This window comes from Gossypium hirsutum, chromosome A04 (assembly GCF_007990345.1).
Source record: "Gossypium hirsutum isolate 1008001.06 chromosome A04, Gossypium_hirsutum_v2.1, whole genome shotgun sequence".
Lineage (NCBI taxonomy): Eukaryota > Viridiplantae > Streptophyta > Magnoliopsida > Malvales > Malvaceae > Gossypium > Gossypium hirsutum.
The window spans coordinates 78,467,147-78,475,163 of NC_053427.1; the positions used below are offsets into that span (position 1 = coordinate 78,467,147).

The window sequence follows — 8,017 nt, forward strand, 5'->3', positions numbered from 1 at the left end:
AAATTTTTAAAAAAATTAAAAGTTTAATGAGATTTTTTTAAAAATAGATGTCTAATTAAAATTTTAAATTTTTTTGTAAAATTAATGAAATTTTTCAAAAATTTAAAGGAACTTAATTAAAAATTTTATAAATTTTGTAAGAAAAAAAATCAAAATTTACAAAAATTTCGAGGGCTAGGCCCTTATAAGCCTCTGTTACTGAGCTTTCTTTATTATATAGTTGGACTAAAGTTTCCTCTTCAGTTCTTTTTTTCCCTTCTTTTGTTTTCATTTGTGTGTATTAATGTGACAAGAGCTATCCCAACCCATTACAAAATAACCTTCCTTATTCTGTTGTCAAGCGAGTAAACTATAACGATTTATTTGATTTTTTAGCTGTATAATACAAATAAAAATTTAAATATTAAAATAGTATGTCAATGCTATTATTTATTAAAATGGTATGTTTGAAATAATAACAAGGGTGGAGGAAGAGAGATGGACGGCACCATTCTAATGCAAAAATACGGTCTAATTGGTGGAGGACAAAAGAGAGGCGACATCAGATTGAAATGTGATAACTTGAAATATTTAGGGACTTAATATGAAAATTTTCCATTTTAATTGACTACTAACAAAACCTTTCACGATGTCGCCAGCCTGACAGCATATTTGGTTGGCCGTAATGCTAAGCCATTACAGCTGAATTTAGTGGCTCATCCCTATTCCATTGTTTGGTTGGCTATAATGGACTATTACAGTCATATTCCATATAATCTTATTGAAGGCGAAACTGCGTTTAGCATTCGGCACTCTACTTACGGAATACCCATTTAGCGTGTCTGAGTTTCAACCTTACCTTTCTCCCTCTTTTTCATTCTCACGTCTGAAGCATCTTCTTTTTTTCATTCTTCTTCCCATTTCCTTCCAACCCTCAACTCTATCAACGAGCTTCGCCATTTCTCTTTTTGTTATATTGGTCTTCATTCTCTAAACTCCAAAACCGCCGTTAAATTATCCCAATCTTCTAACTTCAATGGACTATTTCCTTGACGCCTCCGCCCTCTCAGGTTAGGATTTCGATCGAACTCGTCGATCATCGCTTTCAGCTCCATCTCTGAGATTGATACCGAAACTTCTTCTACAGCATCCGACAGAACTGTCTCCATCAATTCGGTTTATGTTCCCATGCCGGCTAATCGAGACACTCGAACTCCTCAAGGCGGGTAGTTCTTCTATTCAGTCGTTTTCAATGATTTTGAATGATTTTCGATTGAATTTTGTTAAATTTTCTATTGAAGTCGTAGTTTAACTTAGCTTTTGTTAGCACTTTTTGTTTCCTTCAAAATGTTTAGAAAGTGAAAAAGTAGAGCTTCCAGCTAACCAAAAAGGTGGAATTAATGAGCTAGTATTACTATTATTTCATTCATCATGATTATATATAAAAAATATTATAGGTCTAAAGCTGAACCATTTATTTAGAAGTAAAGTCAAGCCTAAAATTTTAAAGGGAAAATGTACATTTCTTCCTGTTATATTGTTAAATTCGGTTAAATTAATAGGTTTATTTTCAGTTTTGAAAAATTGATCCTTTTGAAAGTTGGTCCTTCAAGAAGGAAAAGATCGTCCTTGTATGGTTGGATACACCATATAACCAAGCCGTACATGGACTCGTGGACAAACTAGGTGAGTAATCAGCACACTTGCTTCATACTTTATAAAGTTTTAGTTGGTAGGTTTCTGATGCTGTACTGTTTTGTTGGATATAATGCAATGCCTCTTATAATTTTCCACTACGATCGAGAAAATGCGATTATTTTTTTTGAGGGCTAATCTAAACCATTCTTTTTCTTCTTTTTTTTTTTAATTTAGGGAGCTTGGTGGTTAGGTTGGTGTTTACTCCTTTTGAAGAAAGTTCATATTCTACATTTGCCAGGTCTGCATCAGGTTTATTACGGTCCTTCACTTCAGTTCATTTTGTGAGGTGTTTAAACTTGTTTCTTAGGATCACATATTCGGTTGGTATATTAAGCATCACAGTGTTCCAGAGTCAGCTGAGTTTGAGCATTTGTGTTGCTGTTATTCATTTGTGGCCGGCATTGTAGTTTTATTGTCTCAATTTTAGTTTTAAAATGATTTCTTGCAATAAATGAGGATTGATAACCATAGTAGCTGATGTTTTCTTAAGAATATACTGCTCCTATTTATTATCATAAGGTCCTGCTCTAATTTATATATCTATATATTTGCTATTTGGAGTTGTATTCATTCTGTCATTGCAATGGTGTTTTCTCAAGAATATACTGCTCCTATTTATTATCATAGGGAAAGTTCCATATTTTTTGGCTTGGATGCTTATTATTGTTTGGAATTCTTGTGTTCTTGTTTGGTTGCCATATTCTTCCATTGCAAGAAGATCATTGGGGTTAAACAAGGTGGAATATTAGGTTTCTTGTTGATTGTTTTGCCACTTTTAGAGACATTCTGTTAGATTGCCTAATTTACAGTTCATCCATTGGCTTTTTACTTTTCTTTTTTTCAGCTTATGTGGTTGCTTTTTGTCATTTATTGCTACCATTTTGCATCAGTGGGTATAAGGTTTAATTTAGAATTGTTGTTAGATAAAGGTTAGTTTAGAAAAGGTGTAGAAAAAGCGAATGGGGCTTTGGGATCATGAGCTCAGTGGATTAGTTAGTTATTCAGTTTAGTATGAATGATATTGCTTGGAATTATTGATATAGTTAATTTTTATGTATGATATATATAGGAATTACTTAAAAGAAATGATTTTTTTAAATTATATAGGAATTGCTTGGAATTTCGGGGACTTGAAGTTAGGGGAAGAACCACGCTCATCGAGCAAGAGAGCAATCGAGTTTGGTACCATTGTGTTGCTTCCACTCCTTTTATTTTTGTGCCTATTATCTTCATTACTAATGCGGTGGTAGCAATCCGCAATTTCGGACTGCCTCCTTACTGCTATGTTTTTCAAATTGTATCATATCATATATGATATTTGAAATCTTCATATCTAAATATGTAATAATTGAAATAAATAAATGTTAAAATAACCTCATTTAACTTTCCCAAATTTTCTGCAATGAAGGGTAAATTGTTTTTAAGAGGCAGAATTAAATTATATATTTTTACGACAATAAAAATATAATTTTATTATTCATATATTTATAACTTTTAAAAAATTAAATTAAATTTTTATCATTTTAAGGGTTAAAATTTAATTTTACCATTATTAATTTAAACTTTTATAAATTAAAAAACCCAAAAAAAAAAACAAAATGAAAAAAATTATATCTTAAAGAAAGTCGACCCAACACCCTCTAACTTCCATTGTTATGTTTCAAAGCAAACCAGAAACCTTGGCCTGCCTCTACCTATCTTCCATTGTTATGTTAAATAGTACTTTTGTTTAACATTATGTTAAATAACATCCATGCAATATATAAACAAACATAATTACTAAACATCTTAATAAATCTAATCCATTAACATTATTTACTTTTAAATAATCTTAATAATCTTATTATTATTATTGAATACTTTTAACCTTATGCGCATAATTAGGATTATTTACTTTTAAATAAAAGTACTTATCAATTCATCTTTCCTAGTACATTATAAAAAGTTTCATATAATAAATTTATATTTCTAAAACACTGGAAATTATGTAATTTGGATGCGGATGTATTTCAAGATTAGATGTTCATTACTAATTTTTCTTTTAATGTTCAAAACATTATTATTTGCTAAACAAAGAGTCGATTTTGTTGAATGAAATTTGATAAATATGTATTGTTCATTTTTCTTTGACAGTGTGTTATTGCTTCCTCTTTTTCTTTGGTTTGCTTGATTGCTTCTTCCACCCACAATTGAGCTTCTTGTATTCACTGAACCACTGTAAGTTTTTTAGAAATATCTTTGATTTTGTTTTACTGTTATTGAAATTAGTATTGAAGAAATGTGACCCTTTTACAATGATTTGAAGATATGTAACACTTTAATATCTTGCAATAATGGTTCGTCTGCCTTTAATTGTACAAAATGAGAGGCGTAAAAGAATTCGTCTTGCTATTACAATATGGTTGCAAATGTGTACAGTTGCGAGTTGGTTCTTAGTTGTATTGGGTGCCATTCATAGCCTACATACTTATAGACCGAGGACTAGATCCTATATTTTAGATTTTTATGCAAAAAGAGATTATGTGAAAAGGCTTGTATATGCTAGTGACGAGACCTGTATTGAACAAGTTAGGATGAATAGAATTACCTTTTTTAGACTATGTGAGATGTTACAAACTTTAGGGGGATTGAAGTCGTCGAGGAACATGCTTGTTCATGAGCAAGTGGCAATGTTTTTACATATCATTTTTCATCACCTTAAAAATAGAGTTATCAAGCATCACTTTAATAGGCTCGGGAAAACTGTTAGCAGATCATTTCAAAATGTTTTAAATGTTGTTATATGCTTACAAGATGTGTTATTTAAAAAGGCAGAGCCAATTACAGCTAATTCTACAGACCCAAGGTGGAAATGGTTTCAAGTATTGGAGTGAGTTCTATATATAGCTCGTACATAATTTAGCCCATTTAGATTTAAATATAGTATCCTAACTCAAGGTTTTATACATGTGATGTAGAATTACTTAGGTGCTTTAGATGGAACCCACATCAAGATTAGGGTTCCAACAGTTGATAAACCTAGATATCGGACGTGAAAAGGTGACATAGCAACAAATATGTTAGGTGTTTGTACACCTGATATGCATTTTGTTTATGTTCTTCCTGGTTGGGAAGGTTCTATTGTTGATGGACGAGTTCTTTGAGATGCCATTAGTAGGAGACATGGACTAAAAGTTCCTCATGGTAAAGTGCAAAATTAGAGGAATTTGAATTAATTTTTAAGATCATACTTTTTTCGAAAATTAACCATGATAAATAGTTTCTTTTTATAGGTTGTTATTATCTAATTGATGCTGGATACACAAATTTTGAGGGATTTCTTGCACCTTTTAAAGGACAAAGATATCATTTGAATAAGTGGCGTCAGGGTTACCAACCAAGTACTCTGGAAGAATTTTTCAATATGAAACATGCTTCAGCGCGTGATGTTATTGAAAGATGTTTTGGGTTATTAAAACTTAAATGGGGAATACTTAGGAGTCCATCATTCTATCCTGTGATGGTGCACAATAGAATCATTATTGCACGTTGTTTGCTCCATAATTTTATTCGAACCTATATGAGTCTTGATCCCATTGAAGCGGAGTTGAGAGAAGGATTACCTAATAATGTGATAGATGATGATGAACCGAATATCGTAAATATTCATCCATCAGATGCATGGGTTACTTGGAGGATGGAACTAGCCAACCAAATGTTTGATGAATGGCAAACATCTAGAAATTAGTTAGGTTTAGGGTAAAAAAAGTAAACGTTAAGTTGTTTATGTTATTTCATGTATCTAGTTTATGAAACTTTGGTGGTGTTTGAATTATTTTTTTGTATTGTACTAGCCTTGTTGAATGATAATTTATTTTCTTTTGATTCATCATGTGTTACAATTTTATAAAGTGTTGATCTTTTGATGCATAATATTGAACTTAATTTTAATTTGTATTTTTTTAAGATAATTATATCAAGTTTTTCACAATCAAGTGTTTCTTCCTAAAATTCTCGATGAACCAAAAGGAAATGGGTTCCAGAAGAAGATGTTGCGTTGGTTGCTTGTATGGTCGACTTGCACAATGTTGGAACCTTTAATGCAGATACGGGATTCAAAGCCAGATATTTAAATGAGTTGGAAAAAATGTTAGAAAAATTTTTACCCTATGCTATGTTGAAGGCTAAACCTAATCTTGAATCGAGGATTAGGACATTGAAAAGGGATTGGTCAATTGTTTATGACATGCTTAGTGGAAAAAACAATAGCGGCTTTGGTTGGGATGAGCATAGGCAGCTTGTTGTTGCTGAAGATGCTGTGTGGAACTCATATATAAATGTAAGAATTATTTCAAGTCTTTATTATCTTATTTTGACCAAACTTATATCTAATATGAATTCCTCATTTTTATAAAGTCATAAAGAAGCCGCTCAATTCAAACATCGGAGTTTCCCTTATTATGACCAACTTGCTGCCATCTAAGCAAAAAATCGAGCCATTGGGAAAAATGCTCAAACAGCCGCTGATATTATTGAAGAAATAGATGTTGAGGATGTCGCTACTACAAATACTCATGAAGAAAGAAACGATTTCCATGGATACGAAGCTGATGTTTCTTTGGATGACATGGATCTTTCAGCTACACAACTGCAACCAGCTAGAAACCAAGGTGATTCCTCATTTTCAAAGAAGAAAAAAAAGATTTCTGATGCAAGTGATTCTTCTACTTTATTTAATGATGCTGCCATTTTATTGGTGAAAAATATATGGACCGTTGGCCTTGAAATCAGCAAGAGTATTGTCTCCGAAGTGCTAATTCAACAAAAGTCAGAAATGGCCATTCAAGAAAGTGCTCTGAAATTATATCAACATTATGTGAAGTAGAAGGTTTAACTGAGGATGAGCGCTATCGAGCATTGAACAAAATTCCAGATCATCCAATGCAAATGCTCATTTTCTTTAGTTACCTTCTGCTGTGCGATTGGAATGGGTCAGAAGATTTCTTGCTGACCATTAAAAATCACGGTTGTGTTGATAATATTTTGGTAACTTTTTGTGTTTGTAATATTTGGATGGTATAATGACATGATAGAATGTCATTACAATGTTGTAACTTTTTGATGTTGTAAAATTTTAAAACATATGGATTATGACATATAAACTAATGAAATCATGTAACTTTTTGTTAATATATGAATATTATGCTTGGATGTGAAATATAATTCTCAAGTTATTTATTACTTCTAATATTTTATTTGTTTCATTAATGATATTTTAACACATTAAATATGTATTGCAGTTTAAAAATAATAAAGTAGATTATATATTTTTTATAGTATTATATATTTTGATTTTTTTAATTCATATAATAATTATATTAAGAATGTTATTAATTTATATTTTTTATTAAATTATATTTAATAATAAATTATGTTAAATTATGGTTAAATTATTTATTATTTTTATTAAATTATTTTCAATAATAATCTTATTAAAATTTAATAACAATAACAATAATAATCTACCTAAAAAAATTCTGCTAAGGGTATTTTGGTCATTTTAGTTTTTTTTCCTTATGCTATTACAACGTCGTTCCATTCAACCAAACACAAGAATACTATTACATTTCTATTCCATTCCATTCAACCAAACAGTTGATTACTGATTACAGCTCTATTCCATTACAACTCTATTCTATTACAGCTCTATTCAATTACAGCCTATTCCATTATAGTGAACCAAACGTACCAAACGTACCCTGATAGTGTGGTGGCACCAAACTTTAAAAAGGTTAAATTTCTTTATAAGCCCTTTTTATTTACTATTTTCTTTTATTCTCTTTCAACACAAAAAATAGAAAGGCTTATGAACAATTAGCTCAAAAAGTTTTTTCTACAAAAAAGTATTTGTTTAAAAAATCTGATTCCAACTGGAAATGAATTTTATTTATTTTTTAGAAAATAATTTTTTTGTTCAAATAAATTTTTTTGTTTAAGTTATTTTATTCCACTGTTCAAATAATTTTTTTTCTAAAATTATAATATGAAATACTAGACGGTCTAAATTTAGCAACAACCTTCCCCCATGATCCATTTCGAGAAAAAGATAATATGCAACTTCGTGTTGTCAATTATATCCTTTATGGAAATGGCAAATTAACTCAGAGAATTTCTAACACAAATATTCAACTAGTTTGAACTTGTATAGTATTGAGTTGGGACCAAGACAATAAAAGTTCTTCTGTCGAAGAGGTTTGTGCTTCCTTTGTTGAAGTAAGGACAAATGGTCTGATTCGAGATTTCCTAAGAATCGACTTAGTCAAATATCATATTTTTTATATCAGAAAAAGAAATGATCTGT

General features: G+C 30.5%; 1 long non-coding RNA gene across 3 annotated transcripts; it reads left to right on the top strand.

The window, feature by feature from the left end:
- The first annotated feature begins 625 nt into the window (after window positions 1-625).
- Window positions 626-6,900, top strand: LOC107948953 (uncharacterized). 3 transcript variants are annotated; one of them, XR_005925703.1, is made up of 8 exons: window positions 628-1,049; window positions 1,127-1,205; window positions 1,554-1,665; window positions 1,852-1,915; window positions 2,785-2,859; window positions 3,811-3,894; window positions 5,686-5,995; window positions 6,073-6,677. It is a non-coding gene; the product is annotated as an uncharacterized lncRNA (long non-coding RNA). The 3 variants fall into 3 exon arrangements; XR_001697600.2 differs by having other exon boundaries at window positions 626-1,049; window positions 1,127-1,665; window positions 6,073-6,844; XR_005925704.1 differs by having other exon boundaries at window positions 631-1,665; window positions 5,624-5,995; window positions 6,073-6,326; window positions 6,448-6,900.
- The last annotated feature ends 1,117 nt before the right edge of the window (window positions 6,901-8,017 follow it).